This window comes from Saccopteryx bilineata, chromosome 2 (assembly GCF_036850765.1).
Source record: "Saccopteryx bilineata isolate mSacBil1 chromosome 2, mSacBil1_pri_phased_curated, whole genome shotgun sequence".
Taxonomy (NCBI): domain Eukaryota; kingdom Metazoa; phylum Chordata; class Mammalia; order Chiroptera; family Emballonuridae; genus Saccopteryx; species Saccopteryx bilineata.
This window is the reverse complement of record NC_089491.1, coordinates 265,774,251-265,801,612: the sequence shown is the minus strand read 5'-3', so window position 1 is coordinate 265,801,612 and position 27,362 is coordinate 265,774,251. Positions and strand designations below refer to the sequence as shown.

At 48.3% G+C, this 27,362-nt stretch overlaps 1 protein-coding gene across 3 annotated transcripts in view; it reads right to left on the bottom strand.

Annotated features, from left to right (window-relative positions):
* The window catches only part of NOS1 (nitric oxide synthase 1), a 153,272-nt gene extending 127,344 nt beyond the window's left edge, over positions 1 to 25,928 (bottom strand). For 2 of the 3 annotated variants that reach the window (XM_066260480.1, XM_066260484.1), the window contains exon 1: positions 25,816 to 25,928. The gene's annotated coding sequence lies outside the window, so the exon portion shown is untranslated. The remainder of the gene's footprint in view (positions 1 to 25,815) is intronic. The other variant, XM_066260482.1, reaches the window with a different exon arrangement.
* Between the last annotated feature and the right edge of the window lie 1,434 nt (positions 25,929 to 27,362).

Here is a 27,362-nt window from a genome sequence, read left to right as displayed (position 1 = left end):
CTCAGACCCAGGATCCTTCTTAAAGGGACCGTGCAGAACATCTCTCACAACCACTCACCTGGGGCTCCTGGGGATGGGGGGAGAGAGAGGAGAGGACCAGAGTAACAGGAAGAGAGTGTAATCTAGGAGGCACAGGGAGAAACATTTTGGGAGATAGCTACCCTAACCCCGGGACGAGTCACTCCCCAAAGCTGAAGCGAATATTTCCCCCGGAAACAGCAATACCAGCAAAGGGAAGCAGGAGAGCAGCCAAACAAGTTCCCCGCAGCATTCAGAGCAGAGTCGCATAGAAGGAGGGAGCTTTTGGCTCTACAGTAGTGAATCTTAGGGTCCGAGCTGCAACGCCCCCACCCACGCAGCTGAGGGCTCGCAGGAGGGCGGGCGGTTCTGCTGGCAGGGGCGGAAGCCAGCTGGCCACCACTGGGCTCAGGTGTGAGCTCAATCTTGCCCAGCTGAGGAGAAGGGGGCGTGCAAAAGCGGTCAAGCTCAGCTGCCAGCAGCCTGTAATCCAGCCTGCAGGAGAAGGGCGGGAACCCCGGAAAGGGTGGAGACCAGCCCTTGAGCAAGGGCACAGGAGCACAGCTTTGCCCCGCCAGTGCAACCCAGGCTTGCGGTCTGACTTGGTAGCCAGCTCCTCCCACGGGGCTGGAGCCAAAAGCCCAGAAGAGGCAGAGTTCCGCTACTGAGCTAAGCTTGGGCACGCAGTCCTGCCTGGTGGTAGGGCCAAGGCTAGCAGCCGGTCCTCAAGCGAGCTCCTCCTGCAAGGGCAGGGCGAAAGCCAAGAAACAGGCGGAGACCCGCAGCTGAGCAAAGGTGCTCGCCAGTGCCCTCAGGACCGAGCATAACATCACACACGGGGGCAGGGCAAAGGCCAAGGCCACCAACGCTTGTGCACCTGAGCACTTGATCACAGCCACTCCCGTGAAGAGAAAATGCGGAGGCAGAGAAATACAACACAAATAAACCAAGAGAAATCCCCAGAAAAGGACCTAAGTGAATCAGATATAACCAAATTACCAGATGCAGAGTTTAAAATAATGATTGTTAGGATGCTCAAAGATATTAGAACAACCATAGATGGCCATTACGAAAACCTAAATAAAGAAATAACAAATATAAAAAAGGACATTGAAATAATAAAAAAGAATCAGTCAGAAATGACAAATACAATATCTGAAATAAAGAATACAATGGAAGGAATTAAAAGCAGGATGGATGAAGCAGAGAATCGAATCAGCGAGTTAGAGGACATGATAAATAAAGGCACGGAAGCAGAGCAGAAAAAAGAAAAGAGACTCAAAAAGTCTGAGGAAACTCTAAGAGAGCTTTGTGACAACATAAAGAGAAATAACATCCGCATCATAGGGGTTCCTGAAGAAGAAGAGAAAGAACAAGGGATAGAGACTTTGTTCAAACATATCATAGCGGAAAACTTCCCCCAATTAAGGCAGAAAAACATTTCACATGTTCAGGAAGCACAGAGAACTCCATTAAGGAGAAACCCAAAGAAACCAACACCAAGACACATCATAATTAAAATACCAAAGCTAAATGATAAAGAGAAAATATTAAAAGCTGCTAGAGAAAAAAAGACTATCACCTACAAAGGAGCCCCCATAAGGATGACTTCTGATTTCTCAACAGAAACACTTGAGGCCAGAGGGAATGGCAAGAAATATTCAAAGTAATGCAGAACAAGAACCTACAACCAAGACTACTTTATCCAGCAAGGCTATCATTTAAAATTGAAGGAGAAATAAAAAGCTTTACAGACAAAAAAAAAACCTCAAGGAATTTACTGCAACCAAACCAAGGCTGCAAGAAATGCTAAGGGACCTGTTGTAAACAGATCAAAGGAAAAAAAGAATATAGCAAAAGAGGAATACAGTTTTAAAGAAAAAAATGGCAATAAACAATTACATATCACTAATAACCTTAAATGTTAATGGATTAAATGATCTGATCAAGAGACATAGGGAAGCTGCGTGGATAAGAAAACAGGACCCATACATATGCTGTCTACAAGAGACACACCTTAAATTAAAAGATGCACACAGACTGAAGATAAAAGAATGGAAAAAAATATTTCATGCAAATAGAAATGAAAAAAAAGCTGGGATAGCAATACTTATATCAGACAAAATGGACTTTAAAATAAAGACCATAGTTAGAGATAAAGAAGGTCATTACATAATGATCAAGGGAGCAATGCAAAAGGAAGATATAACCATTATAAACATCTATGCACCTAATATAGGAGCACCTAATTATATAAAGCAGACTTTTATGGACTTAAAGGGCGAGATCAACAGCAATACTATAATAGTATGGGATTTCAATACCCCATTAACATCATTAGATATATCCTCAAGAAAGAAAATTAACAAAGAAACAGAAGACTTAAAGGACATATTAGATCAACTCGATTTAATAGATATCTTCAGAACCTTTCACCCTAAAACAGCAGAATATACATTCTTTTCAAGCGCTCATGGTACATTCTCTAGAATAGACTACATGTTAGAGCACAAAAGCGGTCTCAACAAATTTAAGAAGATTGAAATCATATCGAGCACTTTCTCTGATCACAATGGCATTAAACTAGAAATCAACCACAATAGAAAAATTGAAAAACATTCAAACACTTGGAAACTAAATAGCATGTTATTAAATAATGAATGGGTTAACATTGAGATCAAAGAAGAAATTAAAAAATTCCTAGAAACAAACGATAATGAGCATACATCAACTCAAAATTTATGGGACACAGCAAAAGCAGTCCTGAGAGGGAAGTTTATAGCATTACAGGCATACCTCAAGAAGCTAGAAAAAGCTCAAATAAACACTTAACCCTGCATCTAAAAGAACTAGAAAAAGAACAGCAAGTAAAGCCCAGAGCTAGTAGAAGGAAGGAAATAATAAAGATCAGAGCAGAAGCCCTGGCTGGTTGGCTCAGTGGTAGAGTTGGCCTGGCGTACAGAAGTCCCGGGTTCGATTCCCGGCCAGGGCACACAGGAGAGGCGCCCATCTGCCTCTCCACCCCTCCCCCTCTCCTTCCTCTCTATCTCTCTCTTCCCCTCCTGCAGCGAGGCTCCATTGGAGCAAAGATGGCTCGGGCACTGGGCATGGCTCCTTGGCCTCTGCCCCAGGCGTTGGAGTGGCTCTGGTCACGGCAGAGCGATGCCCCAGAGGGGCAGAGCATCGCCCCCTGGTCGGCAGAGCATCGCCCCCTGGTGGGCGTGCCAGGTGGATCCCGGTTGGGCGCATGCGGGAGTCTGTCTGACTGTTTCTCCCCGTTTCCAGCTTCAGAAAAATACAAAAAAAGAAAAGAAAAGATCAGAGCAGAAATAAATGACATAGAGGCTAAAGAAACAATACAGAGGATCAATGAAACCAGGAGCTGGTTCTTTGAAAAGGTAAACAAGATCGATGAACCTTTAACAAGACTCACCAAGAAAAAAAGAGAGAGGACTCAAATAAATAAAATTAGAAACGAGAGTGGAGAAATAACAACTGACACAACAGAAATACCAAGTATTGTAAAAAAAATACTATGAAGAACTATACGCCAAAAAACTAGACAACCTTGAAGAAATGGACAAATTCCTTGAATCATATAATCTTCCAAAAATCAATCTGGAAGAATCAGAAAACCTAACCAGACCAATTACAACAAATGAGATTGAAACAGTTATCAAAAAACTCCCAAAAAAGAAAAGTCCTGGGCCTGATGGCTTCACAAGTGAATTCTACCAAATATTCAAAGAAGAACTAACTCCTATCCTTCTCAAGCTATTTCAAAAAATTCAAGAGGAAGGAAGACTTCCAAACTCCTTTTATGAGGCGAGCATAATTCTGATTTCAAAACCAGGCAAAGACAACACAAAAAAAGAAAATTATAGGCCAATATCTCTGATGAACTTAGATGCAAAAATCCTCAACAAAATATTAGCAAACCAGATCCAGCAATATATGAAAAAAATCATACACCATGATCAAGTGGGATTTATTCTTGGGAGGCAAGGCTGGTACAATATTCGCAAATCAATCAATGTGATTCATCACATAAACAAAAGAAAGGAGAAAAACCACATGATAACTTCAATAGATGCAGAAAAAGCATTTGATAAAATCCAGCACCCATTCATGATCAAAATTCTCAGCAAAGTGGGAATACAGGGAACATACCTCAACATGATAAAGACCATCTATGACAAACCCACAGCCAACATCATACTCAATGGGCAAAAATTAAAAGCAATCCCCTTAAGATCAGGAACAAGGCAGGGGTGCCCCCTTTTACCACTCTTATTCAACATAGTTCTGGAAGTCCTAGCCACAGCAATCAGACAAGAAAAAGAAATAAAAGGCATCCGAATTGGAAAAGAAGAAGTAAAACTATCATTATTTGCAGATGATATGATATTGTATATAGAAAACCCTAAAGTCTCAGTCAAAAAACTACTAGACCTGATAAATGAATTCGGCAAGGTGGCAGGATATAAATTCAATAGTCAGAAATCAGAGGCATTTTTATACACTAATAATGAACTGTCAGAAAGAGAAATCAAGGAATCAATCCCCTTTACCATTGCAACCAAAAAAATAAAGTACCTAGGAATAAATATAACCAAGGAGATTAAAGACTTGTACTTGGAAAATTATAAAACATTGATAAAAGAAATCAGGGAAGATACGAATAAGTGGAGACATATACCGTGCTCATGGTTAGGAAGAATAAACATCATTAAAATGTCTATATTACCCAAAGCAATTTATAAATTCAATGCAATACCGATTAAAATACCAATGACTTACTTCAAAGATATAGAACACATATTCCAAAAATTTATATGGAACCAAAAGAGAACGCAAATAGCCTCAGCAATCTTGAAAAGGAAGAATAAAGCGGGAGGTATCACACCTCCGGATATCAAGTTATATTATAAGGCCATTGTACTCAAAACAGCCTGGTACTGGCATAAGAATAGGCACATAGATCAATGGAACAGAACAGAGAACCCAGAAATAAACCCACAGCTCTATGGACAACTGATATTTGACAAAGGAGGTAAGGAAATACAATGGAGTAAAGACAGCCTCTTCAACAAATGGTGTTGGGAAAATTGGACAGCTACCTGCAAAAAAATGAAACTAGACCACCAACTTACACCACTCACAAAAATAAACTCAAAATGGATAAAAGACTTAAATGTAAGCCGTGAAACCATAAGCATCTTAGGAGAAAACATAGGCAGTAAGCTCTCTGACATCTCTCGCAGCAATATATTTGCAGATTTGTCTCCACAGGCAAGTGAAATAAAAGGATAAACAAATGGGACTTTATCAAACTAAAAAGCTTCTGCACAGCTAAAGACAATAAGAACAGAATAAAAAGACAAACTACACAATGGGAGAATATATTTGACATTGCATCTGATAAGGGGTTAATAACCAAAATTTATAAAGAACTTGTAAAGCTTAATACCAGGAAGACAAACAATCCAATCCAAAAATGGGCAAAAGAAATGAATAGACACTTCTCCAAAGAGGACACACAGATGGCCAATAGGCATATGAAAAAATGTTCAACATCATTAATGATTAGAGAAATGCAAATTAAAACCACAATGAGATATCACCTCACACCAGTCAGAATGGCGCTCATCAATAAAACAACACAGAATAAGTGCTGGCGAGGATGTGGAGAAAAGGGAACCCTCCTGCACTGCTGGTGGGAACGCAGATTGGTGCAGCCACTGTGGAAAACAGTATGGAGATTCCTCAAGAAATTAAACATTGAACTGCCTTTTGACCCAGCTATACCACTGTTAGGAATATACCCCAAGGACACCATAGCACTGTTTGAAAAGAAGAAATGTACCCCCATGTTTATGGCAGCATTGTTCACAATAGCAAAGATCTGGAAACAGCCCAAGTGTCCATCAGAGGACGAGTGGATTAAAAAGCTTTGGTATATATATACTATGGAATACTACTCAGCCATAAGAAATGATGACATAGGATCTTTTACAGCAACATGGATAGGCCTTGATAACATTATACTGAGTGAAAGAAGTAAATCAGAAAAAACTAAGAACTATATGATTCCATACATAGGTGGGACATAAAGATGAGACTCAGAGACATGGACAACAGTGTTGGGGTTACAGGGTGGGGGGAGGAGAGGGAGGGGGTTAGGGGAGGGGAGGAGCACAAAGATCATGGCTTTTCAGCATTTGCCATATTCCCCCTTTAATCTATAGACAGACAGCAAATATTTACTTATGGTGTTTCCACTATAAAAACTGCTGTCTTAGGGACAAATACTGATGAACTATTTCAGCAGTTCCTCCTTCTTCAAAGACTTATATGTCAACATAGAGCTCCATGTTTCATAGGACATACTCAAGCTCACTCCATGCTCCCTGGAGCTTTAGCACAAGGAAATGCCCTTTTTTTTTCTTTTTTGCTATATTTTTTCTTTTATTTACTTATTTTTTTTGTATTTTTCTGAAGATGGAAATGGGGAGGCAGTCAGACAGACTCCCGCATGCTCCTGACCGGGATCCACCTGGCATGCCTACCAGTGGGGAATGCTCTGCCCATCTGGGGTGTTGCTCTGTTGCAACCAGAGCCATTCTAGCGACTGAGGCAGAGGCCATGGGGTCATCCTTATTGCCCGGGGTGGCTTTACTCTGGTGGAACCTTGGCTGCGGGAGGGGAAGAGAGAGAAAGAGAGGAAGGAGAGGAGGAGGGGTGGAGAAGTAGATGGGCGCTTCTTCTGTGTGCTCTGACTGGGAATCGAACCTGGGAATCTTGCACACCAGGCCAATGCTCTACCACTGAGCCAACCGGCCAGGGCCTAGGAATGCCCTTGTTGATCAAGCTACCCAAAATAAAATTATATGGAGCAACCATGACAGACCGAGCAAGTCAGTCTCATACTATTCATCACCAGAACGCTGCAGCCCGGTGTAAACAGTTTCAACTTTCTCGGGAAGCAGCACAGCAGATTGGGAAATCCTGTCCAAGGGGTCCTATACTGCCCCTTCATTTGAAGTTAACCCTCAAGGACCCCTACCAGGACAACTTTGGCAGATGGATGTTACTCATATACCTTCATTTGGCAAACAGTCATATGTCCACATTACAGTGGATACATATTCCGGATCTATAGTAACCTCGGTCAGAACAGGAGAAGCTGCTAAGCATGCTATAGCTCATTGTCTGTATGCATTGTTCTATTATTGGATTTCCTAAACTGGCTAAACTGAAAATGCTCCTGCATATGGAGCAAAAGCATTTACTGTATTTTGTTATGCTTACAATCTTTAAAGTTAAGATATTATTAAAGTGTACTCAGCAAACATTTTAAGGTCAATTTAAAAAAAAATTTTAAGAGGGGGTAGTCATATCCTGGAACTCCTACGGGTCTACCATATCATGTTTTTTACTTAAAAAAAAAAATTTTACATTTCTTTGGAATGCTGATGAACAGGAGACACCAAATCTTTTTCGCCTGCAAACTACTACCTTCTTTATTAGATCCAGCTAATAACACTGTTTTGTCTTTTTCCAAATAGCTCCAGATATATGGAAAAGATTTATATAGGTGGATGGGGATCCTCAAACCCCTCAGCGAGATCTTCTGAGCATGGCTTTTAAGATACCTAGAGGCAGAAAAAGCCCAATAGAGATCAGGGGAACTACCAGCTTTTAGGATACACCCTTAAAGGCTCCAACGCCCCAAAGGGGTCTCATAGGATGCCATCTGGGTCCTGCTTCAATAGTGGAAAGGAAGGTCATTGAGCTAAAGCCTGCCAGGCTTACATGCCTCTGCTGTGAGGAAACAGGGATACTGGAAGGTAGGCTTCCCCCTCGCTCCTCTAAGGGAGAGTTCAGTCTCTTCCAGCCCTGCTCCAGCCACCTATGACCTAACCTTGCCCAGAAAGCTGGGGTTTGCCACTGAAGGCTGAAGGTGCCCAGGGCCATCGGCCCCATCTACGACACTGTGGACGAGCCTAGGGTATTTCTTCCAAGAAGCAGGTAAACTGATCTCATTTGCACAAGGGCCACTTAACTATGTTTTGCCTGAATAGTCAGGTTTTTAATTCTTCCCTCAAAGATCTCTGTTGTGGGTGTTGATAGTCCTATTTTATGCTGCTTTGCTTAATATATAGTGTTTCCTTTATCCCTCCTACCTCAATGCCCCACTCATATTTCAGGCTGGGACCTACTCCTAATTTAGAGCTCTCTTTCCCCCTTTTGCCAACTTCTATTATGAATCTACCTTTGCCACCCAGCTTAGTGTATCCCAAGGTTCTCTTTACCATGCCACAGTCGCAGAGCTCCAGGGAAAAGCAACCTGGTCTCATCTCTCCAGGCAGAGGAGAACAGAAACTCCATATCCACGCATGCTGCAAATGGCTTTTCCAGTCTACCTGAACCATTACCAGCTAGAAGCAGCGGTCACTGGGACTTGGACATGAGCTGCAAAGTATAGAATGGTGACAACAATTCCAGTGCCATGCGGACTTTTCCTGGACTCCTGCTCCCTGTGACAGCTCCTAACAGACTGAACTGTGGTTGGGTTGCATTTTTCAGGGATATGGCATGGTGATGGGGCCAACTTGGACTTGGTGAACATGTTAAGGACACTACTCTTTTATGGATTCTTGCTGTATTGACCAAGAGTTTGCTTAAAGGCTCTTAATCACTGTAAAAAAAAAAAAGAAGACTGGATAAAGAAGATGGGACACATATACACCATGATATACTATTCAGCTAGAAGAAATGATGACATCGGATCACTTACAGCAGAATGGTGGAATCTTGATAACAGTATGCGGAGTGAAATAAGTGAATCAGAAAAAAACAAGAACTGCAGGATTCCATACATTGGTGGGACATAAAAGCGAGACTAAGAGACATGGACAGGAGTGTGGTGGTTACGGGGGGTGGGGGGAGGGATGGAGGGAGAGGGGGATTGAGAGGGGGAGGGGGAGGGGGAGGGATACAAAGAAAACTGGATAGAGGGTGACGGAGGACAATCTCTCTTTGGGTGATGGGTATGCAACAACAGAACTAAATGACAAGATAACCTAGAAATGTTTTCTTTGAATATATGTACCCTGATTTATTGATGTCACCCCATTAAAATAAAAATTTATTTATAAAAAAAATAAATAAAATAAAAATAGATACACTGTTAAAAAAAAACACACAAAAAAAGTGCATAATGGTTTAGAATTGGTCAAAGTCACCTCAGGCTCCGCTTGTGTCTCCAGCCTCCGGGATAATATACAATCTCATGTTTATACCATGATTCAAAGGAAACAGTGCGTATGAACAGGAAGAAAAGGTATTTTGTCACTTTAGTTCTTTGCTGCCCCTTGGAGTAGTGTTTAAAATATATTTATGTTGAAAAGTGTGAAATGGAGTGCCAATGGCTGGGAAAATACTTTTTGTTTTTCATTAAGCAGAGATTTTTAGTTCATTTATGGCCCTGTTTTTACCGAGTTTGAATATAGCTTTAAAATTGAAACATACTCTTTTAAAATTCCTGGTTTAAAACCAAAGAATACAAAATGGAAATAATACTATCGCAGCATTGCTACAGAAAGTGATTGTGTCCGTGGGAGGAGGGGAGTGTTAAGAATGGTCTGTTCCTGTATATCTCTTCATTGTTGCTTATACTGATACACAGAAATATATGCATGGATGAAGTATATAAAACATTATATTGTATATGTACAAATAGTTAAAGATACATGAATATTATAACCTTTTATACCTTATCCTGTAACTTTCTTTTCTCATTCTATAGGATGTGTTTAGACCTCATTATATAAATGCTTCTAGATGAGTTCTTTGTTTTCAATAGTGACATTGATTCAAAAGACTGCATTTTGCTTATTCCCTCCTGTCCTGAGGGGCCTGTAGGCTGTTTCCAGCTTGTGACTAGTATAGATAATGTGCCCTGAGCAGGAGTCTCTCTAGACGTGGCCAGGTCAGGGGCAGGCAGAGTTTTTAGTTTAAAAGATCCATCCTGCGCCCTCCTGAATGCCATCTGGCCTGTGGCTTCTGACGGCCTGGGGTTATTTTCACCCTTGCCCTTTAGTGGCATGGCCCAGGGCCAGATGAGGGCCAGATCCCTTTCTCGTCTCAGGTGGCACCTCCTGCATGGATCCCGTGACCCTGTGGCCATCAGAAACTCGGCATCATGGGCCTTGTGATCAGGCTATTTAGGCAAACTCCCCAATCCCAACACACACACACACACACACACACACACACACACACAGCTCCCCCCATCCCCCTTGGTCTCTGCATGCCAGTGAGAGATTTCCAGGCCCTATCACATTACTCTGCTCCGTGTTCCCGGGCTGGCAGCTGGGGCTGGGGATCCCGGGGCAGTCCTCATTGTCCCTTTCCCCCCTCAAACATTCCCCTGGCCACAGTCCATGCCTGTGAGGAACACCAGGCACACCCGAGTTCAAATCCTGGCCACGGAGGGACTTGCAGTACGGTCCTGGGCAACACACTCAAGGTCTCTGCACCGTGGTCTCCCCAACCATTAAATAAGGACAATCGCCTCCCCCACAGGAAATGTAACAGCATCTGCCCACACAGCCGGCTCCTCTCTTCCCTTTATAAGCCCATCTGCCTGCCCAGCTGGACTGTGGCATCCCTGAGGGTAAGGACAGCATCTTGCTCCTTGAGTCCCCAGAACACGGCCCGAAGTAGGTGCCGGGTCATTGGAGAATGAACAATCACAGCTACTCTGTGTCGGGTCCTTATTCTGTTGGGCGCTGTTCTTTAGGTGCATTTTCTCATTTAATCCTCCCATGGCCAGATGAGTAGCCGCTCACTTTTATCAATTCTTAAGCCATACGGGAAAGCCGCAGGCCAGCGCCCTTTCTGCCAGGGTTGCGTGTACACCTCCAGACTGGCCCCTGACCCACCCTGCACTGCCATCCGGCAAGCACAATCCTTCTAAAGCACAAATCGGGATCTATTTCCCTCCTCCCCTTGCTCAAATCCTTTCCTTGACTCCCCATTACCCCACCTCTGTAAGGTGCCTGATGGGTCCCTCAACTCCTGGACCCAGACCCGCCTTTGTCTCCCAGCCCAGCCCTCTTTACCATTGGTGCCTCCAGCCTCTGGCCCCTGGTGGCCCAGGCTCATGCTGACACCTCCAGCCTCCAGCTCCTGGTGGCCCAGGTTTACGTTGATACCTCCCAGCCTCCAGCTCCTGGTGGCCCAGGTTTATGTTGATACCTCCCAGCCTCGGGCCCCTGGTGGCCCAGGTTTATGTTGATACCTCCCAGCCTCCAGCCCCTGGTGGCCCAGGTTTATGTTGATACCTTCCAGCCTCAGCCTCAGGCCCCTGATGGTCCAGGCTCATGCTGACACCTCCAGTCTCCAGCCCCTGGTGGCCCAGGTTCATGCTGACACCTCCAGCCTCCGGCCCCTGATGGCCCAGGTTTATGTTGATACCTCCCAGCCTCTGGCACCTGGTGACCCAGGTTTATGTTGATACCTCCCAGCCTCTGACCCCTGATGGTCCAGGTTTATGTTGATACCTCCCAGCCTCCAGCCCCTGATGGTCCAGGTTTATGTTGATACCTCCCAGCCTCCGGCCCCTGGTGGCCCAGGTTTATGCTGACGTGAAGAGCTGCAGCTCGGGGGGAATCCAAAGGTGGGGGGTGGGTGTAAAGAAAAGCAGTTTCTGAATACTCTCATTTAAAAAGGCAAACTACATTGAGCTCTGTTTCTTTTCTGAGCTCCCAACAGCTCCTCCTTGCCCACCTGTCCCTGGCTACTCAACTCCCTTGTTTGTAGGGATGTCTTCTTTTGTATAAAGGGATCATCTTTAAAATGCCCAAGGGCCTCACTCTTCGCTTATTTGGAGGAAGAGAGGGAGGAGAGGGAGGAGAGAGGGGGGAGAGAAGAGCGAGAAGGGGGAGGAGGTAAGGAGGGGAGGGGGAGGAGGGGAGGGAGGAAGAGGAGATAGATGAAGTGAGAGATGAGGGGAGGGATGAGAGGAAGGATGAGGGGAAGGATGAAGGGAGGGATGAGGGGAGGGATGAGGGGAGGGATGAGGGGAAGGATGAGGGGAGGGATGAGGGGAGGGATGAGGGGAAGGATGAGGGGAGGGATGAGGGGAAGGATGAGGGGAGGGATGAGGGGAAGGATGAGGGGAGGGATGAGGGAGGTGGAGAGGGAGGGAGAAGAACCACCTGACTTCTGATGACAGACTTGTCTCCTTTATACTTGGGTCTGACCACTCATTCATAACCACGTTCTCTTGCCCCTCTCTTTCCACCATCCTTCTTTCCCGCACCCAGTTCTCTGTCCGTAACCACTCAGGGAAGGGACGACAGCATTCCAGCCACACTTGTACCTCTCTAGGCTGCTGTGAAGTCCGCTCCCTGTTACGGGTTGAATTGTGCCCTCCCCTCCACACCTCCGACTCATACATTGAGGTCCTCTCCCCAAGACCTCCGAATGTGGCTTTATTTGGAAATGGGGCTGTGACGGATGTCATTAGCTAAGATGAGGTCATACTGGAGTGGGAAGGGGGAATCTGATATGACTAGTACCTTTATAAAAATAACACCACGTGAAGGGACAGACAGACGAGCACAGAGGGAAGACGATGCAAAGACAGGGAGAAGGCCACTAAGAAGTCCAGGGAGGCCTGGGGCAAGCAGAGCCAAGAGAGGCGCAGGATGGGTTCCCTCACTGCACTCGGAAGGAAGCCCCCTGCCGACACCTTGATCCCTGACTTTCAGCCTCCAGAACTGTGAGATGATACATTTATGTTACTTAAACCACCTAGTTTGCCTAGGGCAGCCCGAGCAAACTAACACAGTTCTTGTCCAAGATGGTTAATACCCCACACCCCAAGCACAGAGTGGACTGTCACCACCTCTGGTATTTCAGGAGCGGGGCCATGGTGCCTGGAGAGGTCAGTAACGTGCCTGGTCTGCCCAGCACTTCCGGGCCCGAGCGAGGGTTGGCTTTGGGACATTTCCAGGCTGCTCTTCCCTCCTTCCCTCTCTGATACATCTCCCACACTCCCGGGTGGAGATGACAGAGGAAACAAAGTGTCCACTGGTAATGGCTCTAATTGGCATGAGCTGGTCATTCAGGCAAACCTGCAGCGACGGCAGCTGAGCCCTCGGGAGGGGCCAAGGACCGAAACTTCAGTGGGCCTTGCGGCCTTGTGTGTGGGAGGACATCACCACCAGGCTGTCAGCTTGCCGCTTCTCTGCCTGTCAATGTCACGGTGGGGAAAGTCCCACGACCACATTCCTTCCAGTAGACAAAGCCCTTGGGCTACCAGCTCTGACGACTCCAAGGCCCACTGGTTTCTCCTATGATTAGACAGTCTCAGAGTTCTGGGAGTGAGAATGACCACCCAATTAAAGGGTGCCCGTGAGCTGTCATTCACAGTGTCATCCTGCTGTCCTCTGCCGCCTCTCACAATAAGTGAGAAGAACAGCCCCGCATATTGCCGAGCGGGAGGACCCTGCCCTGGGAACGTCACAGGGCTGTGGGAGTGGAGGTCCTGGGTGGTCCCGCTCAGCTCGCAGCTGACGCAGTGCGTCCCGGAGCTGGGAGCAGGGCACACCTCAGTCGGGGTCAGTAATGGCGCCAGCCACCCACTGTACCCACTCCGCCTCTGATCTTGCCCCACGAGCTCGGGTTCAACAAAGGCCCCATCTCACTGCGTTTGTCTTTGGGGTGGGAGAGACAACTGGCCCTAAACACACTAACCCTCTCACACAGGACAACGACTGTTAGAATTAAATGGACCCAGGTTGACATCCTGGCTCTGCCACTTACTGAATGACCCTGGCTGCATAAGTTCACTTCTCTGAGCCTCTGAGTTTTTGTGTGCAAAATGGGGATTACAGCAGGAAAAAATAGGAATATGAACGTAACCTCAAGGCCACACGCAGCAGGGCCAATCAAGTCATCTCGTGGCATGTATTGTGACATCTCCATCTGTAATAGAGTTTGAGGATGAAAGAAATGTGAAGCTTGTTCCCCATGATCTTTCTTATTATTGACACCTTTGTCTGCCTTCCATCTTTCAACCAGTAACCTTTCACCTACCTACATATCCATCCCATCTTTCCAGTTGTTTACCCACCCTTCCATCTATACATCCACCCATTCATCCATCCACCCACTCATCCACCCACCCGTCCATCCAAATATCCATCCAATTATTCACTTATCCATCCATCCATCCATCCATCCATCCATCCATCCATCCATCCATCCATTCCTCCATCCTCCATCATTCATCCATCTAACCATTAGTAGTACATATATCTATCCACCCATATACCCATCGTAAACATATTTATTGAACATTTTCTAGCTTCCAGACACCTAACATGGAATCACATATGGCCCCACCTTCAAGGAATTCAAAATCTACAGAGGGAGACCAACAAGTAAATAGGTCATCTTGATTCAGCATGATTCGGGTCATGATAGGGTTGAGTACAAGAGGCTGCGGGAGGAAACAAGACTGAGGGGGCTCCGGCAAGACTTTGTGGCAGAGTTGATGTCTCAGCGGAAGCAGGAAGGTCCAGTAGGGGGTGTTGTGAGGGGGGAAGAGCCTTCCAGACAGAAGGAACAGCATGTGCAAAGGCAAGGGCGAGAGAATTAGTGCTGAGCTGGGGGAATTATAGGCTGTTCTGCCCGGATGGATTATGGGAAGGAGAGTGGGAAGGAATGAGAGAGTTAGCGAGAGTACGGGGCCTCGGGCTGAGTTTGAGCTGGGACTTGGTCGCAGCAGACAGGGAAGCCTTGGATGGATGTTGAAGAGGCTTGAGTGAAGAGAGCAAGCTTTAGACAGATCTTTCTTGTGGGAGCTCTCACTTACAGAAAACAGATTCATTTTTTGAACAGGAGCAGCATGTGGGAGGCGAGTCATCAAACTCGAGAATGATAGGAAAAAGCCTTCTGAGATTCAGTCTTGCCGTCTCCTTGCCCAGAAACATTTCATGCTTGGCTGAGAACCTAGTGATACTGGAGGAGAAAAGCTAACCACCCAGACAACCATTCAGAGTCTTCCTGAAGGCCCTGGCCAGTTGGCTCAGCAGTAGAGCGTCAGCCCAGTGTGTGGAAGTCCAGGGTTCGATTCCCGGCCAGGGCACACTGGAGAGGCACCCATCTGCTTCTCCACCCCTCCCCCTTTCCTTCCTCTCTGTCTCTCTCTTCCCCTCCCGCAGCCAGGGCTCCATTGGAGCAAGGATGGCCAGGGTGCTGAGAATGGCTCTGTGGCCTCTGCCTCAGGCGCTAGAATGGCTCCGGCAGCAACAGAGTGATGCCCCAGATGGGGAGAGCATCGCCCCCTGGTGGGCATGCCGGATGGATCCCAGTCAGGCTCTTGCAGGAGTCTGTCTGACTGCTTCCCTGCTTCTAACTTCGGAAAAAATACAAAAAAAAAAAAAAAAAGAGTCTCCCTGAATATGCTGCCTTAAAGCTTTTGTGGGGAATTCAGCCCCCTGACCAGCAGAGAACACACACGGTACAAAATGGTGGGCAATGATGTATCTTTGGCCAGTTGAGTAGGAATGGACTTGTACTGTTATCAGTCCACTCCCTCCTCTGGTCCCGGGGGCTGGCTGGAGGCTCTTTGCCGGGATAGGCAGCCAGGTGAGGGGTACATATATATCCCCCATGGCATGTAAGAGAAACCTGACCAGATCCCTGTATAATTATAGTAGGTACACAGGACCTAACATAATAAAGTGTGAGTTATCAATATGGAAAATGCAGGCAATGGGGAGAGGAAAGGCAGGTGGAGGACCAACATCTCATCTGAAACAGTGTGGAGTCAAAATATACCACCTGTAGTGGATGGAACAAGAAATAAAACAAACAGTCTTAATGTTGCCAAGATCACCAATGTGGAACTAAAAATAGTGATAGAGGCCATGGGCAGGTACCTTAGTTGGTTAGAACATTGTCCTGATACACCAAGGTTGTGGGTTCAATCCCCGATCAGGGCATATACCAGAACCAACCAATAACTTCATGAATAGGTGGAATAACCCATTGATGTTTTTTTTCTCTCTCCCTTCCTTTCTCTAAAAATCAATCAATCAATCAATAAAAATAAGTAAATAAAAACAGTGATAGATCTCTCCTGGGAAGACAGGGTAGGAAATGTCAACAGATAAGGTCTAAGGTTGGTAGATCGATAGGTATCGATTATAAGCTTGGGTTTTAGAGATTTGGAAATAACCACAGTGGAAACAGCCAAGATAGGAAAGGAACTGCTTACTAATGTAAAGCTTTCTTTCTTATTAGATTTTTTTAAACTGTATATGTTCTTAAACCTTGTGAAGATTCACATAAAGATAAACAATAGCTAGTAGAGTCAGTGGCCAGAGGCAAAAGGCAAATGCCTGGCAGGAGACACCACCGTTGGATTAGGAGCAAGGGGGTATATGGCCACAACTCAGAGGGGCCATGAACTTGGATGGGAAAAATAATTACATCTTTATTTTACTAACCTCTCACTGACATTTAGCATTAGCTTTTCTTACAAGTATCAGCAAAGAGCTGAGTCTGAGCTGTGACTTTGTCACCAGTAGAAATCATAGGTATTTTCATATCACTTTACGATGATTGCAAATATCTCAAAATATTTATGCTCCTCACTAACCTTGGAAATTCAATATTTTATTGGACTGACTCCTAGCTGCCCTGTTTAATTAATCCATTAAGAGAGAAACATAGATATTCCCATATTATATTTGTTCCCCTTAAAATGCACTTTTTGTAGTGGCATTTCAATATAAGTGGTTTGTTTGCAATCCCATATGTTGTTTCTTATGCATTGAAAATCGTACTTCTGAGGAGGGGTCCCTACGCTTCAGCAGACTGCCATAGAGTATTCTAGCAGGAATCAGGTTGAGAACGAGCTTTAGGGAAAGGAGAGAGGCTTGGGGTGGGGGTGGGGGTTGTTAAGGCATCTGACAGGGAGCTAGAGTCACGGCTTGAGGGAAGCTGGGACCCAGACTGATGGCGCGGTAGACAGAGGTGCTGAGGAGAGAACGCTGCTGGTGGACTGGTGGAAGGTTCCAGGTGCTGGCCCAAGCCCTTTGCAAACATGATTGTGTTCGACCTTGACAATAACCGTAGGAAGGTTCTCACGCTATTCCCCTTTTCCAGCCTAGGAAACACAGCCCAGACATGTTTAGCGGCTAGTCTGCGGTCCCATAGCTGGGAAGTCCTGGAGCTAGAATTTGGACTATTGTTCGCCAGCCACCCTGGCTTGCACCCTTAGCCGTACCCTTAGCCGTCTATAAGGCCAAGTACAGCGGTAAGGGCTTATTCTCACGCAACTGACAAAGAAACCCAGGATCAGACACACAGGGTAACGCCAAGCCAGGATCCCAGTGTGCTTGGGGAAACCCAGCTGAGGCTTCTTCCTTGCCCGGCTGCCTACTGCTCCCTCATGCCAGCAGCACCCTGGGGCTCTGGGAGCTCAAGAAGCCCTGTGCCAGTTGTCTGGGCATCACCATCAAGGCTCGCATCCTGCTTAATCTCCTTCTAGGCAGCGATTCTCAACCTTTGCCGTCTTGTGGCACACACAAACTAATCACGGAAAATTCTGCAGCACACCAAAAAAATAAAATAAAATGCATTTTTTGCTTATTGAACAACAACAACAACAAGAAAGGTATAATTTTGATTCATTCACACCAGATGGCTACTGCTGTGCTGGCTATTGTCATTTTTAAACTTTCACAATCTAAGGGAAAAGAGGTCAGTGCCCCTGCCTCAGTAGCCAGAGATTGCATGTTTTAAGAATTCTTGCAGCACGCCTGTTGAACACCACTGCTTTAGCACACCCATCCACCTTCCCTGGATGCTCTGGGAACTATCCTGTCACTAAGAATGGCCAGACATTGCCAGGGACTGTTCTGTTATGATGGCAACTGGGTTGAGCTATCCTGCTTTAATTACAGCTTGATGATGAGAAAAGGCCGTGGACAGAACACAGATATCAGCCTCTTTGTGTCCGGGGAAGGCCAAAGGCTGGGGTACCACACTGTGCGGACAGAAGTCCCAGCAGTGTGGGGAGGGGAGAAAATCAAGTCACCACATGACCCTCTGTGCTAGAGGCCAGCATGTCCTGCACTCCCACTGGGAGAAAAAACCACTCTGCCCACAGCCCTGCGCATGTTTTGAATTCGAATGTGATGTGTTTTGCAATTGTGATTGTATTCGATTGGCATGTTTGTTTTGTCATGAAGGACGCATACCTGCTGCTTTGTCACATCAAAGCGGCAGCATCCTAAAAAGATTTCCTGGCAATGCTGGGAGGGAGGCCTCTAGCTTCTAGGTGAAAAGATGTGCCCTTTAAAAGTATTTCGTGTTTGAAAGACACTGAGCTACAGGCTATTCTGTGGGCCACGCCCATTGCTCAGAAATCATTATCCAGTTGGAGTTAATATTCCAAATGCTCCCCCTGTACCCTGCTGTCTCTGCGGGACTGACCTAGCCAGTCGATTCACATTCTTAAACAGGACTGCGTGTTTCCAGCAATGGCAGATAAGGGTGGGGTGTGCCCATTCCTTAAACCACTAACCTAAAACACTGACCAGTGTCTGACTGGCGGTAACCACTACCAACACTAGCGTTACTGCCATCGTGTCTGAGGGAAGACGTGTCCAATGGTACAAAAACACCCTCTCCATATCTTACATCCTGGCCGAGAGAACAGAAGGGGCACTGAGGTCAAGTGTCAGCCAGAGTGGAGAAACACCTGGGAAGACGGGTGGGGAGCCTCCCTGATATTGTGGGAAAGGACTTTCTGGGCTGGGAAACATGGCCTTGGGGTGAGGCCCAGCTGTGTGTGGTCTTGGAGAAGCTACTTAACCTCTCTGAGCCTCTGGTTCCTAAAATGTTACACAGGGTCATTTCAGCCTTGCCCACCTTACAGAGCAGATGGGACGATCAAGGCGGTCAGGGATGGGGAAGGTGTGACAGCAATATGGGGGCTGCGGTTATGATTATTGTTGCTAGAGTGACAGCAATAAGGTGGAATCAGAGAAATGCTCAGAGAGCTGGCAAAAGAGGGAGAGGGAAGGAAAGAGGGAGAGAGGGAGGTTAAGAGAGAGGGAAAAAGAGAGGGAGAGAGAGAGAGAGGGAGGGAGAGAGGGAGGGAGGGAGATAGGGAGGGTAAGAGAGAGGGAAGAACAGAGGGAGGGAGGGAGGGAGGGAGGGAGGGAGGGAGGGAGAGAAGGAGGGTAGGAGCTGGGGGGGGCTAACCTCTCCTGCATCTCAGTCCCAAAGCCCAGGGAGGGTAGGAGAGAAGGAGGGAGGGAGGGAGGAAAGCGAGGGTAGGAGGGAGGGAGGGGAGGAGGGAGAGAGGGAGGGAGAGAGAGAGGGAGGGAGAGAGGGAGGGTAAGAGAGAGGGAAGAACAGAGGGAGGGAGGGAGAGAAGGAGGGTAGGAGCTGGGGGGGGCTAGCCTCTCCTGCATCTCAGTCCCAAAGCCCAGGGAGGGTAGGAGAGAAGGAGGGAGGGAGGGAGGGAAGAGAGGGAAGGAGAGAGGGAGGGAGGGAAGGAGGGAGGGAGGGAGAGAAGGAGGGAGGGAGGGAGGGAAGGAGGAGGGAGGGAGGGAAGGAGGAGGGAGGGAGGGAGGAAGGGAAGGAGGGAGGGAGGGAGAGAGGGAGGGGAGGGAGGGAGGGAGGAAGGGAGGGAGGGAGGGAAGGAAGAAGGGTAGGAGCTGGGGGGGGCTAGCCTCTCTCGCATCTCAGTCCCAAAGCCCAGGGAGGGTAGGAGAGAAGGAGGGAGGGAGGGAGGGAGGGAAGGAGGGAGTGCAGGAGGGAGTACAGGAAGGTGGGAGGGAGGGAACAGACCTTTACTGCCTTTATTTCCTGTCCCCATCCCAGAGCTAACTCAGGCACAGTCCCCAAGATGGGTCACTGCCAGCTCCCTCCCCCAGCTGGGTTCAGCTCCTTGCTGGCAGCTCAGGTCATGGTGGGAAGCAGAGGGGGACCTGAGTGGGGGCATGGCGCTGGCGTCTCAGGGCAGGCGGTGCCTGAGGCTGGGCTGCGCAGAACACAGACCCCACTGGGCTCCATGGGGACCTGTAGCTCAGCAATGACCCTCAGTTCTGCAGAACGTAATAGTTACCCCTTCTCAAATATTCGTGTGAGCACCTGGAGGGCCAACAGTGTGTGTTCATGAGGAAGAGGAAGAAGATTTAGGGGGCACTGGCTCAGCATGCAGGGTCGAGTGGGCAGGAAAGGACATTTTGTTCCCCAAATCTGTGGGAATTACTGGCCAACAGCTCTGCCAGTTTCCTTAAGACTTGAATGTGTTTTCTCTGCTTTGGGGTTTGACTCTGAAAATATTTGGTCTTTATTTGCAATAGTTTGTTTTCCTTTGTGAGCATTAAACGTCTCTTTACAAAGACACTGTGCTGGGGAATCCTGGTGAGCATCGCAAACCAATTCTTTTTCTCTAATTATGTTTTTTTTTTTCTTAAATAATGAACTCCGCTTTGATTTAAACATTTTTATATGAATTCTCCTCTTAATTGAAAAGTGCTTTTTAAAATGCATTTGGCAGAGGGGGCCAAGGGATGTGTTCAAGTTATAGCCTCATTTGTGCCTAATGAAGTGGAACAGAAGTGGAACCCAGGGGAGAAATAGAATAAAAAAAGTAAGTCATGGTACCAAAGGACAATCAAAATAATGTCATGAAAGTGTGTGGGCTTTAAATAGGCATCTTGTGTCGTGCATAAGCACATGAGTTAGGAGACGTACATAAATAAGCAGTCAGAGCCCATATCTGGCCAGAGACTAATTCCTGTGACTTCAGCACTGCCACCATCTCCCTCTGGGCCCATGGGCCTCAGTGTCCACATCTGTCGAATGGGATGAAGCCATGATCAGAGGTACAGTTGCACACTCTTACTCAGACACACACACCTTTCACACACACGTTCTTACACAAAGCTTCCCACAACCCCTCGTACACACAGATCTTCACAACCCTCTCATAAAACCCCACATCCTCACACCTGACCCCGCACCACCCGCATAAACACCCCCTCACATCCATACATCCACTCCCCTCACAGAGTCCTCCATACACAGCCCTGCACACAATGTTCTTCCAATCAGATGGTCACTCCCTGAGGTCTGCACCCTCCTCCCCTTCCCAGCTGGACTCCCCTTAAAGAGGAACTTATGCCCTGTCCACCACTCCTTCCAGCTCAGTCTTCACGGCCTCACCTCCGGGCCTCTGCCCCCCATGCCCAGCAACTGCTCAATGCTTTCATTTTCCTGATCCATGGTGATGTTCCTTTTTATGTCCTGTCCTTGGCGTTGGATGGCCCCACCATGAACTTTGAGCTTATGAGTATAGGGGACCTTTCTGTCTTGTGCAGAAATGTATTCTCTGAGCCTGGCGCACAGTTCATATTCAAGAAATATTTGTTGAATGAAGAATGAATGAATGAATTATGAATAAATAAATAATGAATGAATGAATGGTGAGTGAATGAATAAATGAATGAATAGTAGGATGTGAAACCTGGAGAAGGAGATGGTCTGCTTAGACCAGGGCTCTGGGCTTTGGGACTGAGATGCAGGGGAGGCTAGTCCCCCCTCCACCAGCTCTCGGCTGAGTCCCAGACCCTTTCTGAGCCAACTTTGCCCAGTCCACACATATTCCACCTGTGGCTCCTCCAGGAGGAGCGAAAGGACTCACATACTCAGGACTTGCCCCGCAGCCTCCACTGGCGTTTGCAGGAAAGGACATGGCTTGATCAAACCCAGCCTACACACACCAACACCACCGTCAGTGGCAATCCAGTAGTAACCGCGTGCCAGGAACTAGGCTATGTGATTCGCACACAAATCCTATCCACCATTCTACAAGGGGGACCCAAGTAACATCTATATCCTAGAAATGAGCAAACAGGCTCTTAAGAGCAAAGTAATTGGCTGGAGGTCAAGAACCAGCAGTGGCAAAGGTAAGATTTGAACCCAGGACCCAAACTCTTCAATTTCTCGTTTCCCCAATTTCCCATATTGGTTCTGGTGTTACCTCTTGGGTTCCCTCAGATCTGTGCTTCTCCACTGGGGCAATTCACCCTCTATACTGTCTGTCCCCCCTGCCCACCACCTAGTCCCTGATCGAACCAGCAAGTACTCGGGCAATGTGGGAGATGATTTTCGTTCATTGCCCAGGTCCCCTCTGCTAGCCCAATACGCCCATTCTCTAGCTGCTGACCTACTTTTTTTTGGAGACTTGCTTGGGTAAGGGCATTGGCTTGCTGGGAAAATTCCAACACCCCTCACCCCAATTGGGGACAGCCTGAGCCAGCGGCTGGCTGACATAAACACCCCAAAGGTCCACCCTCTTGGGGCAGGTGGGATCAACCTGTGATCTCATGCTCCAGCTGACACCCCAGCCTTGCAAGGCCCCTTCAGCTGCCCCTTTCTAGAAAGCACTCCTCTTGGACGCCACATGCACAGAATGTTAAGTCTCAGGCTCTGCTTCTGGGGAACCCGACCTAACCTGTTCATTGTTGTGACCCAGGCCAAGCAGCGAGTAGGCAACGTCACATGCATGGATTGGATGAAGAAGCCATTTCTCCTGCCTCCCATCAAAGCCTCTGCTCAACCCACATGGGCCTCCTGGGTCAGGCCGTGCAGAAAATCAGTTCTCGGTCAAGGGGAGGAGCATGGTTTTCCATAATCCCCAAAGTAGCCCCAATGCCTGACACTTAGTAAGAGCTTAGTGAATATTTGCTGAATGAATGAATGCCTCGTTGTCTCCTCACCCAGATACCCACCTTCTCAGTTCTATCCAGATCCCTGCTAAACCTTCAGGACCACTTCAGCCACCCCCTGCCAGTGGTCCCCACCTACTCTGTTCACCTGGCTGGCTTTGACTCCACACCAAAGTGCTTTGTGGGCTGCCCACACACCTGAGGGGTTCACTAAGGGACCGCAGAGGCCCTGAGCGCAGGGGTTCAGAGGGAGGATAGACTGTTCAAGACCTCCACCATAGTGTCACCCAGAACTTCTGATCTATTTCCATGAGGTTTGTATGAACAAAAGCCCCCGTGGTCACTAAGACTAAATAACATTGTTTATCTACCTCACCCACCCCCTGAACATGGGCTATGACCTCTCTCATGCTGCCCCATCCAAATTTTGTGTGTAGATGTCCTGCTATGTCCCCATCTAAGCAGAAACGCCTTGAAGGTTCTAGCCTAGAGGTTCAAGAATAAGCTTTGGCAGCAGAAAGGCCTTGGCCAAGTTTTTAGCCTTTCTTAGCCTGTTTCTGTAGCTGTAAAATGGGCAGGTAACAGAGGTTCCGTCTGACAGTTGAGCAAGAATTCAGCAAGATGAATCATGTAACAAATGTGTTAAGCACTGTGCCTGGCCCCTGGCAAATAAAAAATAAAATGGTGGCCTGACCTGTGGTGGCGCAGTGGATAAAGCGTTGACCTGGAAATGCTGAGGTCGCCGGTTTGAAACCCTGGGCTTGCCTGGTCAAGGCACATATGGGAGTTGATGCTTCCAGCTCCTCCCCCCCTTCTCTCTCTCTGTCTCTCCTCTCTCTCTCTCTCTCTCTCTCTCTCTCTCTCTCCCTGTCTCTCCCTCTCCTCTCTAAAACGAATAAATAAATAAAAATAAAAATAAAATGGTATCTTCTAGCATTTATTAATTCACTGAGCAAGTGCTTTATGCATACTTGATGATTAATCCTCAAAGTTAACATACTGTCCTTTGTAAAAGGAGGTTAAACCATGGATAGATATGTTTGAAGCTCATCTGTCCTGGAGTGGATATTTCCCGGCGACCTAAGAGGGAACAGCGTGGTCATGACCATGGGCTCTAGAGGAAGCAGCTAATTTCCAGTGGACAGGCAGCTGTGTGGCTAAACAGGGCCCTCATCCCTTGCTGCAAAGGGACCAGAGAAGGAACCCCAATGTCTCTCTGCTTCTCAAGCATCTGGCTTTTCTCCAGATCTAGGCTCAGTGTGAACAGACAGCAGGCAAGGCTGGAAGAGAAAGTTGGTTCTCATTTCTCAGGCCTATGGGTGTATTCTCAGCCTACACAGATCTGGGTGCACAGTGAAAGTTTGTTCAACATTGTGGAGTGAATACTTGATCAATATCGTGCAGTGAATAAAGAAATGAATACATTTGAGGTCCACCATGCAGATTCTAGCACCTAGTAGAGGTGTCTCTCCATCGATGCTTTTGAGTGAATGAAGGAATTCTAGGTTCACTATCATAGTCCCAAGTTCTGAGCGCAAGTCCTCAGAGGAGGGATATTTATGTTAGAAAGGAGCTAGGTACACGGTTTCCCAGAAAGCAGCCGAGCTTCAGCTGTGATTGCCTGCCACCTTCCACTTACCCCAGACTCATGGACATGAGTTTCAGCCACCAGCCTGGCGTGGCCTCAGTCATGTGGCCATGGGGTCTGCGAAGCACAGCAAGGGCCCCGAGGGGCACCCCTGGGACACCAACTGGCTGGCCTGCCAGGGGACTCATGGGTGCTGCCCTTGCTGAACGCTCACCCCCAGACTGGCTGTGTTCGAAAGGTCAGACGGCAGTGATCCAGGGAGACTGCCAAGGAGCCCTTGTCTGCAAGGTGCTGGCAGCGACACAACCACACACACAGATGGAACACGTGGCTGTGTCCTCCTGGGCACTGGCTCTTTGCCCATGACCCATCCTTCCTCCCCAGTCAACACGCTGGAGCTACGCTCCAAAGGGGTGTTGGTGATCCACACAGGTGGTCCTGTTTGTCTCCCCACCGTGCCCCAGGTGGCACGGCTATGTGGACGCACACCTGGTACTGCTGCATGCGCCCAGGCCCTGCGTCCCCTCCCAAACACACGCTGCCTCTGCCCCAAGCAGATGGTGGCCACAGACCACCTCGTGGTACCACCAAGAGATAACACCCTCTGTCACGGGGGACCCCTTTCATTGGTAGTGGCATCCCTATCAACCAGGAGCTGAGGCTCAGAGGTCACAATGCAAGCCCAGAGACAAGTCACTGCTTAGAGGCGCTGGAGCTGTCTCTCTCTCTGACCCCCACCCCCACTCTGTGCACAGCGGGCAGCTGCCTCTTCCTTTGCCATTCTTGGGACTGACTCCCCGCTGGGAACTGGGAGGTGGCTCAGACCCTGCAGAGTTGCCCAGCCATCAGGCTAGACTGGTGTCCCCAGAAGCATCTCCGGGGACTGGGCCAGAGCCCTCTGTGGTCCCAGCTGTGCTCCAGGGCATGTGGCACTCGGAAGCCAGAGGCCTCCCCAGGAGCTCCCAGCTTTTGGTGCAGCAGCCTCCCCAAGGCTGTTCCCGGTAGGGTCTCCTGCCAGCCCCCCATGCCGGCCGCCCACAGCCCTCCCAAGCTGGCAGGGTGGAGGAACGCGGCCTTGGATGCAGAGACAGGCCGGCAAAGAGCCAGCTCCACTGGGGGCAACGAGGAGAGGACCATTACCCTAAAACTTCAGCCTGGGCTGCTGGTCCTTCCCTCACCCACCAGGCCCCCTTCAGCCATGGTCTGGGGGCGGCCCCTGCAGCTTAGGACCCTGGGAGAAGGGCACTGGGCCAGCATTTGGTCCCCTTGGGTTCCCTTCAAGGAAGGCCGAGACGAAAGGGGTCAGAGATGCTGGGAGGCCCAGTGATGCCCCAGCAGAGAAAACCACACAATAAGCCCCCTCCCCATGATGCCCAAGGCGGGCCCAGGCTCCGCCGTCCGGGGGAGCAGAGCCCCCGCCCGGGTACTCACTGGCTCCGCCGAGGCCCTCCCCTGGCGTGGTGGCAGCCGCCCCCTCTCAGGCAGTGCTCCCCATCTGGAGAGGCCAGCGGCACTAATCAGCCGCCTGGTGTGGTGCAGCCGCGTGGCTGGGGTTTAATTGACACCAGGTGGCCCCTCCCCAGGGGCAGGCTGGGAGGCGGCTCTGCTAGGGTGGGAGGCCAAGCCTGGGCGCACCCAGGCCTGGCCGGTTCAGGCTTCCTTGCAGGAGACTGGGGAGGTCAGGCGGCTGCCGGCCACCCCCTCGCGCCCCTCCTGACACCATCTCCATCGACTCCCAGCCCTGCTTCCCCAGGCTCTGACCTTTCTTTCATTTCCGTGGCAGCAGCAGCCGCAGAGCCTACCCTAGGGGAGAGTGGCTCAGGTTTCCCCCTGGCTGGCTGGGGGCCGCCAGGAGCGCAGGCGCTGGGTCTGTGGTGGCTCCTGGGGACGGCCAACCCCTGTGGTCACAAAGGAGCCCCCAAATCATCTTTAGTTGAACACTTACTATAAGCCATGCCCTGCAGGATGCCCAGATGGCCCCCCATCAAACTTCTCGTGCCCCTTGAGGTGGGTATTCATTTAACCCCATTTTGAAGATGAAGAAACACAGGCTCAGAGAAGCTAAGCTTCTGCCCTAAAGTCACACAGCAGGAAAGACAAGAAGTCAGGGATTTTTAACCATCACCCACAAAGTAGGCCATTATTTTTTCGATAAGAAATTTGAGGCTCAGAGAGAGGAAGCCAGTGCTCAAGGCCACACAGCAAAGTGAGAAAATTGGGTTTGTCATTGGATGTGTTGGGCCCGGTGGCCAGGAATTTCAAAGCCCGCTGCTGAAACATCAGCCTTCTCTCCTGACTCACAGACATCGCCCCTGATATAAGGGCTCCACAGGTGAATCATAACTGCAGTTTAGGAGGAAAGAAACACTGGACGTGGCATTGGAAGATCTGTGCCGAATTGGCTGTGTGACCTTGAGCAAGTTACTCTACCTCTCTGGGCTCTGCTGCGGTGAACACCAAATGGGACCCATGCTGAAAGGGCTGTGTGATTGAGACTCACCAGGCAGGATTGGGGTGTGGCAAAGTGGTCTCTATTCTGCCCCAGTAGCCCTTCTGAGAGAGCCCCACCCCTGCCCTTTCCTTTCTCTGCCACAGTTAGCAGGAACCAGCAATAAAGAGCAGATACAGGCTTTGCCATAGCTGACCTGGGTTCACTTCACTTCACCAGGTCTCAACTTCTCATCTCCAAAATCTGTTCAAGAGCTGCCTCCCTGCCGGGGCTGGGCGAGAATAAGTGCGAAATGGCCCAGTGCTCAGCTCTTCACACAACAACCTTTATTAAGCACCTACTACATGCGCTGGGGTATAATGGTGGACAACATTGCCAGCCAATAAAATGCACAGACAATGAAAAAAACACGCACATCAAAACATCATTCCTTAGAGTCACTCCTTGACAAATGCCAGTAACTACGGCTGTGTCTGTGCTTATTCAACAAAAGAACTTGTTGAGAACTTACTATGTGTCTGGGACTGTT